The 12,032-nt window shown below is 42.7% G+C and overlaps 1 pseudogene; it reads left to right on the top strand.

The window, feature by feature from the left end:
• Window positions 1–133: 133 nt before the first annotated feature.
• LOC119358256 lies at window positions 134–1,003 on the top strand (annotated as a pseudogene).
• Window positions 1,004–12,032: the final 11,029 nt, after the last annotated feature.

Here is a 12,032-nt window from a genome sequence, read left to right on the forward strand (position 1 = left end):
CACCTCCCTCTGGCGGAGCTCATCGCCCTTCCCCACGCCCTCCTCCTCTCGCCCTCCCCTTCCCACTCCCCACAGTGACGGCCGACGGCCTCACCGCGGCGCAAAATCCCCCACCACCATGAAGCCAGCGAGGATGTTCCCGTGACGGCCGCTGGTGTCCCCGCCGCTGCCACGGGCCCTCGCCGCCGAGGCACCCGTCTCCGTGCGGCGACTGCGCGTGGTGCGGTGCATGGCCAAGGAGCGACGGGTGCGAATGGTGGCGAAGCAGATCCAACGAGAGCTGGCGACATGCTGACCTGCGACCCCGTCATGCAGCGCGCCGTCCTCCCCGAGGCCGCCCTCGGCACCGACCGCTACCTCTCCTCCCCCACCACCATCACCGACGTCGAGCTCTCCAACGACCTCTAGGTCACGCCCGGACTCTCCCTCCAAACGATGCGGCTGCGCTGCAATCTGGGATGCTGAGTTCCTTGTCTCTGCTCTGGTTTGTGTCTGCAGGTGTGCAAGGTGTATGTGTCCGTGTTCGGGGAAGAAGGTGGCCATGGCCGGGCTCAAGGACAAGACCAAGTACCTCCAGGTCACGCCCGAGCTCTCCAACGACCTCCAGGTCACGTCTGCTTACTTCCCATTTTGTTTATAGATCATTATGCTAGTTTATGTCTTGTTTAATTGGTTAATTGTTCATGCTTGAAGTTAATTAGCTGGAGTAGTTGGTTAGTTACACACTGGTTGGTGCATGCTAGCTCAAGTGTATACATGCATGGATGTATGTGTTTTGTAGTTGAAGGAGTTCATTCTGTGCAGCCGGAGGCGTACAAGTTCAAGATCGGCGACCGGGTTTTTCGGAGGCCCGGAGACCCACCCCTGGACCAAGTTATCGAGATGCTACAGAAGCACAAGGATAAGTCTCAAGACGAAATCTAGCTAGCTGGCTACAGTATGCCTTATGCTCTCGTTGATTTATTTCTTTTGTGCTCTTTTGCAGTTCTATATTGATGAGTGAGCGATCTGGTAGCAGCTAGCTAACTGCCTCTAGATTGTAACCCTGTTATGGGATGTGTGGTTGCGCATGCATTCTGCATTGTCAAATGTGTTCTCTGTTGTCACACATCGTATGCAATGTTGTTCATAGTTTTTATATTTGTTGTCATGCGATGCGGTCACTGAATTGCTCAAATTTGCTGGCCAAGTACTATGTAGTGATGTTCTATGCTAGGCTACCAGGCTAGGTAACTTCTGTATCAAAATCATGGATTCTAATCTTTACTATTATCTGCCATGGATCAACAATGATGCATCACAGGTAGTAGTAATAGAGTCAGACTTGGTGCTGCATTATCCAGTTATTAGCTCCTCAATCTGTTCCTCGCAGCATGGGGTCAGCACTTTACCTCAACTTGTCTGCATTTTCTCTCACACACTAGACTTGCTCATCCATAACACAATGGCAGTGCGTGAGTGAGTCCTGTAGGTATGTATGTTTTTGGGCTGGTTGTAGATGGCTTTGTATGTTATGGTAGTGTGCTTGCTCTCCCTGCTCTGCTTTCGCTTGTAGAAAAGAAGAGTAGAGCAGGGTAAGTAAAACACACTAGCAACTCTCTAATTAGAACACCAGATGCTATGCAACTCCCTACTAGTAGATACCAACCACATGTATCTACAAATTTACTACTAAATCCAATTACAGTACTACCCGATGTTGTGTGACTCCTTCCATTCTATGATTGATAAAGGAAGTACTTCATTAGTAACGAGACATGCTAATCTAGTGCTAAAATTTATAAGCAACTAAATTGTGCAGAATTAAGTTTCACATTCAAATCAATGGTATGTCATGTGTGCACCATGGACAGAAATTTCAGAGCCAACAGAAAGAAATTCTACTCTTTACTGCAGAACAGTATACAACATTACTTTGTTGGTTGCCTGCTAATTGTGTGCAAACTGCTTATCAATAGCTTATCCAGCACTGCCTGACTGGCTCGCATCGCTCTGCTATCGTAGTTGTGCCGTCAGTGCTCTTTCCTCTCTGTCTGTCTACGACAACAGGATTCATGCACCAAACCAAGAACCTGAATCTTTTGTTAGGCTGCTAGTAAACTAGGTTGTACTCCTTCCAATTGCAAGTTGGATAGAACCTGCAATTAAGTGCACAGACATACATGGATTCTGGTTCAATTCATATGTATGTCTGTATGTGCATGCTTACGACTTTGACTAAAACTAGTTAATTCATTGTTCTACCTTGAAGGTGACCAGTCCCTAGCTGCGTGCTTTGGTCGGTCCTGCTAATTTCAGTTCCTATGATTTTTAATCTCCGTTTTCTATTTTCCCCAGCTACCAAGACTCTGAGTTTATGGTGATGGCAGCTGACGCGAAGCCGATCGAAATCTTCCCCCACCCCCTGTTGCTCCCTAATGATAACAAGGTAGAAATTCTGTCCGTATGCTGCATCATATATAGTACTGCTAATTAGTTTGTATGCCGTTGCTTGCGTGATATGGTTAGACCGACGACTGTCAAGCTCATAATTCTATATGATGTGTTAAAGGTTAACAGAATATATGATATGACTTGTGTGCTGACCTCTAGTATCTTGCTTATCTGTAGTGTGTTTGTTGTATGCTTGCCTTTCTTTGGCCTGCTATTCTTATTTATCAAATGAAAGGACATTCTGTTTGGCAGTGGGCGGTTTTGCTCAAAAATAAGTAAATAAATTGTATGTGCATGCTGAAATGTTAGATGTCTGTTGGTTGCTGTATATGGGCAAGATGAATTGAATCTTGATGTGTACTTGCCAATTCTAGCTTATATTGGTGTCTTGTGATCCTAAAAAATTATTGAATCATGCTGTGTACTTGTTAATCCTTCTTTGTGTTCATATTGCGTCTCTGTTTTCTTGTATGAACGAGTTATCTCATTTTAACTAGCTGGAGAACAAAAAGCATGGTACTAGCTCAATTTTTGTTATCATTCTAAATAAGTTTCCTTTTCTTGAATGGTTTGTTCTGATTCTTCACCTTTTCTGATTCTTCCCTGCTGATTCATGTAACAGGGCGACCGAGGAAGGCATGTTGTCTGTTTTCTTGAAGGTCGTTTTGTTTGTTCCCAGCCCTAACTACAATTGTCCAGCTAGTTCGGCATGTTGTTCATATCACTATTGTAGTCCAACGAGTTTGGCATGTTGTGAGTTTGTGATTCCTTGTAAAGCTTGTAAAGTATTGTATTACACTTGTAGTCATTACTGTGATTGCCACTGTATTACACTTGTAAGGATCTGGTTGCTCTTATTTCAAGTATTATGTGTGCTTTTTGTCCGCCCATTTAAATACTGGTTCGAATATGAAGAATATGAGCCTGATAGATGGGACCCACTTACCAGAACATGACAAATGGGACCCAGTTACCAGAACCTGACAACCGGGACCCATCTGACTAGTGGACCCTTCTTTTGGAAAAAAAGAAAAACTAAATTCGTTTAGACAAAAAGGCCACAACTCAACAAAAAAAAGTTGCAATGTTGGGCTTGGCCCATGAAGCCGATCAAAATTTGATAGAAAAAATATATAAAAAGGCCGAATTGTTGGGCTAGGTCCATGTAGAAAATCGAATTGGACCGGGCTGAATCTTGTGCCACATCAAATTGCCACGCTGGATGCCTACGTGGCCTGGGGAGGTTGCTAGTGACCAAAACGCCACAGTAGACGTATTTTGGTCATAAACGTCTACGACCATTCCAGAAGAAAGGTCGCTATAGTCAGTTTATGACGGCCAGCTTTTGACCTTATGTTTTTGGTCACAAAAAGGTCACAAATTGAAAACAGTGACCATTTAGTGACCAATAGTGCTAGTCACAAGTTGACATATTTCTTGTAGTGAAACCCAACACTCCATGGAACAAGATGTGATGTTTAATGGTGCCTTAAGGGATCCCACATCATCATCTACTGCTTTTTGCCTTATGGCTAAGGCGTCAGAGGTATCTCCTACTTTGTACCCCAATATGTCTCTTGATGATGATGTTGATGCTAATGATGATGAGGATAATGATGAAGAGAATGATAATGTTGCCTCCTTAAAAACTAAGGGGGAAATGATTTTTAAAGCTCTTCACAAAAATAAACTTGCTCGTTCCAACTTCATGCAAATCATGTCTATTGCCATTGAAGGCAAGAAATATATTGATGAGTTGGAATCTCGTCTTGAGGAGCATGAGGTCACCATTGATAAAATGGAAGGTCATGAGCGTGATTACGCTAATGAGATTGCGGACCTCTCTCAAGCTCTTGAACTTGAACAAACCACCAAGGAATCTCTTGAGGAGACTTTTGCTCTAGAATTATCTAGAGTGAGGGAATCTCGTGATAGAGCTCTTGAGGTGGCCAATGATTTTGAAACTAAAAATGAGGAGCTTGAAGTTGTGCATGCTAAACTCCTTGAGGACTTTGAGCACCTCGAAAATGGCTCAAGGGTCATTAAGAGTGAGCTCATCAAACTCACCGAGTCTCATGCTCAACTTAAAGCTTCATATTCAAAAGAGCTTGCCAAGTTGTCTTCTCCTCTTGTTGTTAATGATGATCCTTGTGCTACTAACTCTATCTCTTGTGAAGCATCCATATTGAAGGAGAATGTTGAGCTAAGGGCTCAACTTGATTTGCTATCTAGGAATTATGGGATGTTGGAAGAAAATCATGTAAATCTCACAAGCTCTCATGATTATCTTCTAGTATCCCATAATGTGCTAAAGTTAGCTCATGAGGCCATGATTGCTAAGGTAACATCTAGCGAGCCTCATGTGGATACTAGCACTACTTCTAGTCAAAATGCTATGTTGCCATGTGCTAGTCCTAGTAATTCATCTACTCACAATGTTGGTACATCTTGTGATGAATTTCTTTCCTTGCCTTGTTGCTCTAACAATGAAGCTTATACTTCCTCTAGTACTTGTGTTGAGACTAACCATGTAGAGGAAATCAAAGAGCTCAAGGCCCAAGTCACTTCTTTGAAGAAAGACTTGGAAAAGAGTCATGAAGGGAAATTCACACTCAATAATATCTTGAGTGTGCAAAAATCCCCCAATGACAAAGGTGGACTTGGATTCAACTCCAACAAGAAGAAGAAGTCCAAGGTGAACAAAAAGAAGGGCCAAGAACAAGTCAAGAATTCGGCCAAGATTGTTTGCTTCAAGTGCAAAGTAGAAGGGCATCATGTTAGATCTTGCCCATTGAAGAAGAAGCCCATTAGTGACAAGCAACAAGGGAAGTGGCCACAAGTTCACTCTCATTCTCAACCTCAAGTTGAAGAAAAGCCTCTTCCCAAGAAGACTCAAGCTTATGCTTCTCAAGTTGAGAAATCAAGTGAGAAGAAAGTGAAGAGTAGACGTTGCTACCTATGTCGCGAGAAAGGTCACCTTGCTTCTTCATGCACTAGTGGTAACTTATCAAACCCAATTATTATTGATGATGTCTATTCTCTTGGGAAGGATAAGGTTGGCAATGTGGTTGCCAAGTTTGTTGGTACTCAAAGTGGTTTGAAGCAAAGAACCATTTGGGTAGCCAAACCTATTGTGACTAACCTCTCAGGACCCAACTTGGTTGGGGACCAACAAGCTCAAACTTGATCAATAGGTGATGTTGGAGGTCATTGGAGACTTGGCTACATTAGGAAGAATTAAGGGGACCTCATCATTCTCATTGTCTCAAGCCAAGTCATTCAAATTATCAAGTTTCTATCTTATATCCAATGTTCCTCCTTGCGATAACTCATGCTTAAATTGTTTACATTGAAAGTTACTTGCCCCTTTGCATGTTTGGCTTTGTTCCTTGCATGTATTTGTATATGTTGTGCTTCCAACTTGATTATCTTGAGCAATCAAGTATGTGTGTGTTGGTTTGCACATCATGTACATGTGTGTCGTTCATTGAGCCTTTGTGCATCTTGGTCATATCTTAGTTGGCTCTTGTGAGAGATTAATGGAATATCCCATTATGGGGGAGTTATGTTCTTTGTGCACTTCACAATCCTATAAAGGTGGGTACATGGGGAATACCACTTAGTATTGATATTGCAACCTTATCTAGTCGCTATGTGGTATGTCTTCTCATGAGAAATTCAAATTCTAAATAGTCCATTAATTATCTCTTGTTGGATCCTTTTCTTTGCCTCTTGTTTATCTTTAATTGGTATCATATTATGGGGGAGTAATATGCTATGTGTATATTACTAGCCTAGAAAATGTGTACATTTGAGATATTGTCACCTAGAATTGATATTGTAAATTATCTTGTTCCTAGGTGGCATGTTAGCTCTACAAGTTGCAATTTGGTTGTGTTTGGTGTGAAGATGATGTCGGATATCCTTGTTATCTACCACCGGGAATTATTTCCAAATACCTATTGTCTTTTTACAATTGGTACTCACTTATGTGTGGTAGAAATTATTGATCATCTTTACATTAGCCTTTGCTTTTATTTGCCTTGTCTCTTGCCTAGGATTGTGTCAACTCCCAATGTATTCCATACCACTTGTGGATCTTGTTAATTTCTTGACCTTGTCTAGTGTTTTCTAGATATAGTGAACGTGGTGATCCCACCTCGTGCATTTTGTATTCAAATGCAAATTCTCTATAATGCAATACTCTTGGGGGAGCTATCCTATTCTCTATAAAACACTCATCTTGTGATCCTTATCAAGTGTGTGTTTGTGGAAGGCAAGCCGTTTCTTTTTGGTGCTTTGTGCCATCATGAAACTTTGTAGAGGGCTTGGTTTGTTTGGAACCATTCTCTCTTTTGGGAGTTTGACATCTTTCTTTTTGAGTGTATCAATGGATATCTCATTCCTTGATGTATCTTTTATGGATATCCTCCAAGTTATGATTTATTCATTTGGTATCTTGTCCCCGCTTGGTATTTCTTTGTCTTTTGGTCTCGGTTCTTGAAAGTCTTGAGCATGCATATTTACTTCTTGTAGTTTCTTTGGCATGTTTTCTTTCTTTGACCCAATATATAGGGGGAACTCCACCAAGTCTCAAATTGGATGAGATGTGCATGAAATTCATTTTCATATCTATATGCACATATTTATGTGGAGTTTGTCCTATGTATTGTTGGTTCTCTAACTCTTTGGTCCCAATGAGTTTGGGTACCATTTTGTTTGTGTTGTTGTTCTAGGAACAAGTGGAGATGCATTGGATGCTCGGCTCACTCACAAGGAAGGTGTTGTCACCATGTGTTTATTGGAGTCAAGCTAGGATGATCAATGAACTACTTTGTACCTTCAATTGGTATCTACTACATCCTTCCAATATTATCTCGGTAACAAGTATCTTCATATACTTCATGCACACATTTCTTGCATCAACCTTGTGTAGGTTGTATCATGGCATGTTATCCATTCTTTCTTGTGATACTTGTTTCCTTTCTCAAAGCATCCCAACAATGATGTCTTGTTGTTAGTTGTGATGTCTTTGATGTTCGTGTGGTTGGAATTCATTTATATACAATAAGACCATATCTGGCCATGTGTTATGCTCTCAAGGAAATATCTTATTGGTATATGTATGATTTCCTTTTGGATATCTTGTTCCTTCGTGTTGTAACTATTTCGGGTGTACATCCTTCTTTGTAGATATATATATATATATCATCACGATTTCGTCTACCTAGAATCTTATACATTTGAGAGAAGTTGCATATCTAGATGATATCCTTTCTTTCACGTCCACCTTGTCTTTCATATGTTATTTCTTTGGTGTCTCCGTGAAAGCTTTTGCCTTGAGTGCGTGTCTTCTATCGTTGCATCTTGATGTGATCTTGTGTGGTGAAGATTATTTTCCTCATGCTTATCTTTACGAGGTTTTTGCCATCTTAATTGGCATCCCTTGTCTTGATGCGCCTTTCATCTTCTATCTTCACCGCGGGTTGTCACAAGCATAGGTTCTCTATATGCTTATTCGTAAGCTTGTGAACCCATTTGCTAGTTGTGTGTGGGAATGATAGGACTTGCACCATGTGCCTCATTCTTTGAAGACTTTATTGATGCTTAATGCTCTTCTGTACATTAGTCTTCTCAAGTGCATTGCCTTGACTCACACACATCTTTTTGGTTGAGCCCACTCTTAAGTTGCCTCTCTTACTTGTTGCTCAACCATGTGTTTGTTGCAAGTACTAGGCTTAGTTTCCTATATGCTCTCTTGCACTTGTTGTAAGTTTATATTGATTTTGGGGGAGCTATGATCCTATTTTGTGCACTTTGTATCCAAATACAAAAATTCTTGATATGCACAAATCATGGGGAGCTTCTCTAGTTTCTTTAGAACTCTGCTCCGCTCTTATCATAATATCCTTTATTCATGTGGCTCGTAGGATCATTGGCCTAGTTGGTTCAATTGGTATCTTTTGATAGCTTGCTTCAATTGGTATCTTTTGATTGCTAGATTGCTTGTTTCTCTCTTTGATTATGTCTTTGTGGCATATCTTCCTTTTGCAATCTTTGGGCCTCAATATAGTTTGTCTTCCTCCAAGTATTTACCGTTGGATATGTGTATTGCATTCCACTCTCTTGTTGAGAAATACACAATTTATGGAGGAACACATTTTATACTGGCCTTCTAAGCTTTTAGCCCATTTTGGCAATCGATGCCAACGGGGGAGAAGTTTCAGAGAGTTTTGTGGAGAAGTTTAGAGAGTTGTCTCTTCTGGCTTTGGTTTGTTCCTAAGCATATGCATCTCCTATGCATGCATTATTGGTTATTGCATTGCATGGTGATGCATAATTCCTTATATAAACTCTCTTGAAAGTGATTGTCATCAATTACCAAAATGGGGGAGATTGAAAGGACATGCGGTGCCCCCATGTGTGGTTTTGGTAATTGATGACATTCTCTATGGACTAATGGTTGCATTGAGTTATATTTGAAGGATTTTTCCATAGGCATTTCTTGAAGTCCATGTGTTGGTTTCAAGGAGTCTATGGGTAGACCAAGGTGCTATTAAGGAATTATCCAAAGATTGGTCATGTGAGTGTTGAGCTTATTGCAAGCATGTCTTGAAGAAGAAGATTGTGTGATCATTCATGTTTACCTTCAAGACATCATCCAAACGAAGAGAGTTGGAAAGATTCAAGGTTGATCAAGACTAAGTCAAGAGTGAATCAAGTTGATCAACTCACAAAGAGTAGAAGATGTACCGAGAGGGATCAAGTGATCCCATGGTATGGTAAGCATTGTCTGTTGCACTTTGTGTACTAACCCATGGTCTATGTGAGAGTCTATGTGGGGTTAGATACATGTCCATGGGCTTGCGTCAAGAGGATGATATCATACAACCCATGGGAAGGATGACATCAAGTGGTGATCGTCATCAAAATTGTCGTGTGCAAGTTCAAGTGGAGAATCAAGAAGAGATCAAGTGCTTGAATATTGCCATCCATTGTGGTGTCAATGGACTTGTGAAGATGTGCCGAAGAGTGGCTCACCCATAGTGGAGTATGGGGGAGCAATCATCTAGTCTCCATCGACCCAACGTAATCAAGAAAGGTGGTCCATCTTGAGGAGGAAAAGATCGTCATCATCTAGCTCAAGTGGATCATGTGCAAGGCAAAGGTTTGCCCTTGATAGGTTTTCTATTTTACCGGTCTCATGGTGGTAGTTGGGAGACCGGGTTATAGGATCGATAGCCGTACTATCAAGGGGGGCTCTCAAGTGAGTAGCTTGATCATATCGTTCGTCGAGAGCTCAAACCATTGCATCCTTGCATCATGTTTCTTGGTTCTTGTTTGGTTCTCTTTGTGAGTCTTAGAGCTTATGGTCATCTTGATTACAAGCTTGGGTTCATCGAAAACGGAGTTTGCATGCGTCTTCTATGATGTTTTCGGTGTTGGAGGTTTTTCCGGTCTTTTCCGAGGAAGGGTTCTCACCATTTTCTTTTGGGCCTTTTCTCATTTGCTTCTTATTTGTATTTATATCAAGATTGTGTTAGCCCTTGTCGCTAGCTTTCCAACAAACTTGGTTTCGTCGAATTCGGAGTCCGTTTGCAGAAGTTATGGCTGTTTTTGTAAAGGCTGCAGCGGTACTACCGTGGCTAGAGCGGATGTAATTTTTTACTACCGCTCCAGAGCAGTACTACCGCGGCTCCTGAGCGGTAGTACCGCTCCAGACTAGTACTACCGCGGCTCCTAAGCGGTAGTACCGCTCTGGACCAAAATCTCGTGTTTTGCTCAGCGGAAGTAGGCACGGAAGTATTTTTTTTGTACCGCTCGCAAGCAGTAGTACCGCTACCATTTGCGGTAGTACCGTGAGGTCGAGCGGTAGTACCATGAGGACGAGCGGTAGTACCTCTCCGGCGGTTCTACTGGCCTTTTGCCTCCTTGCTGTTGTTTTTCAAAGGGGTACTTCCGCCCTAGCGGTAGTACCGCTCCTTGGAGTTGTAGTACCGCTCTGTGCGGGCTGTGAGCATAACGGTTGGATTTTTCTCCACCTATAAAAGGGGGTCTTCTTCCCCAATGAACCTTATCCTTTGAGCTCGTGTTCTTCCCCCATTGTTGACCTTCTTCCAGCTTGCTAACTCTCAATCCCTCCATGGATTCTTGCTAGTTTTTTAGGGAAAAGAGAGAGGAGATCTAGATCCACGTTTCCACCAATCACTTTCTCCTCTAGGTGAGGGGAACCCCTTGGATCTAGATCTTGGAGTTCTTGGTGTTCTCCTTCTTGTTCTTCCTCTCATTTTCCTCCCTAGCATTAGTTTCTTCAGTGGGATTTGAGAGAGAAGGACTTGGGCACTCTGTGTGCCCTTGCCATTGCATTTGGTGCATCGGTTTGAGTTCTCCACGGTGATACGTGGAAGTGAAGTTTGAGAAGCTTATTACTCTTGGGTGTTGGGGCACCCTAGAGCTTGTTCCTCTTGGGTGCCTTGGCTCCCTAGACGGTTGGTGTTGTTCGGAGCTCAATCGTTGTGGTGTAAAGCTCCGGGCAAGCGCCGAGGTCTCCAATTAGGTTGTGGAGATCGCCCCGAGCAATTTGACGGGTACCGGTGACCGCCCCCAAGGGTTGCCAAAGTGTACGGGTTAGGTGACCGCCCCCAATGGTTGCCATTTGTACGGGTTCGGTGACCGCCCTCAAGGGTCCCTTAGTGGAATCACGGCATCTTGCATTGTGCAAGGGCGTGAGGAGATTACGGTGGCCCTAGTGGCTTCTTGGGGAGCATTGTGCCTCCACACCACTCCAAACGGAGATTAGCATCCGCAAGGGTGTGAACTTCGGGATACATCGTCGTCTCCGCATGCCTCGGTTATCTCTTACCCGAGCTCTTTACTTATGCACTTTACTTTGTGATAGCCATATTGTTTCTTATCATATATCTTGCTATCTCCTAGTAGTTTATCTTGCTTAGCATAAGTTGTTGGTGCACATAGGTGAGCCTAGTTGTTGTAGGTTTTGTGCTTGACAAATTAACCGCTAGGTTTATTCCGCATTTGTTCAAGCCTAAACCATAATTATTTTAAAATCGCCTATTCACCCCCCTCTAGGCGACATCCACGATCTTTCAGCACGCTGGCCAAGAGGGCCGCACTCACTGCAGGCCCGGTTGAGCACGCCTCCTCGCCGCGTGCAACCAACTTAATGCCATGAGGACACGAACATCTGACGACTCCACCTGGCTTGTGTGTAATCCAGCATCATCTGGGAATTTGCACATTGTGTCTAATCCAGCATCATTAGGGAACTGGCACCTTGTGTGTAATCCAGCCTCATTTTGGAAACATGATCTCGAGGTTGACCATACTTCCCTCCTCGCAGGAACTGCATCCTGACATGAAGTTACTTCTTTTTTAGATCAATACTCAGTGCAACCTAGATCCATTTAGCAAAAGCCAGATAAACAGAACTCGGAGAAGTGAATTCAAAAGGAAAAAATAAATAAAAACAGACTACAAGGTGAGAGCACCCACTTCCTACATCAAGCTAAAAACGAAAGCATTAGGACGATTAAGACTCTTCTTATTACACATCGAAGAACACCACGCTTAAGAGAAAC

Source organism: Triticum dicoccoides, chromosome 2A, assembly GCF_002162155.2.
Source record: "Triticum dicoccoides isolate Atlit2015 ecotype Zavitan chromosome 2A, WEW_v2.0, whole genome shotgun sequence".
Lineage (NCBI taxonomy): Eukaryota > Viridiplantae > Streptophyta > Magnoliopsida > Poales > Poaceae > Triticum > Triticum dicoccoides.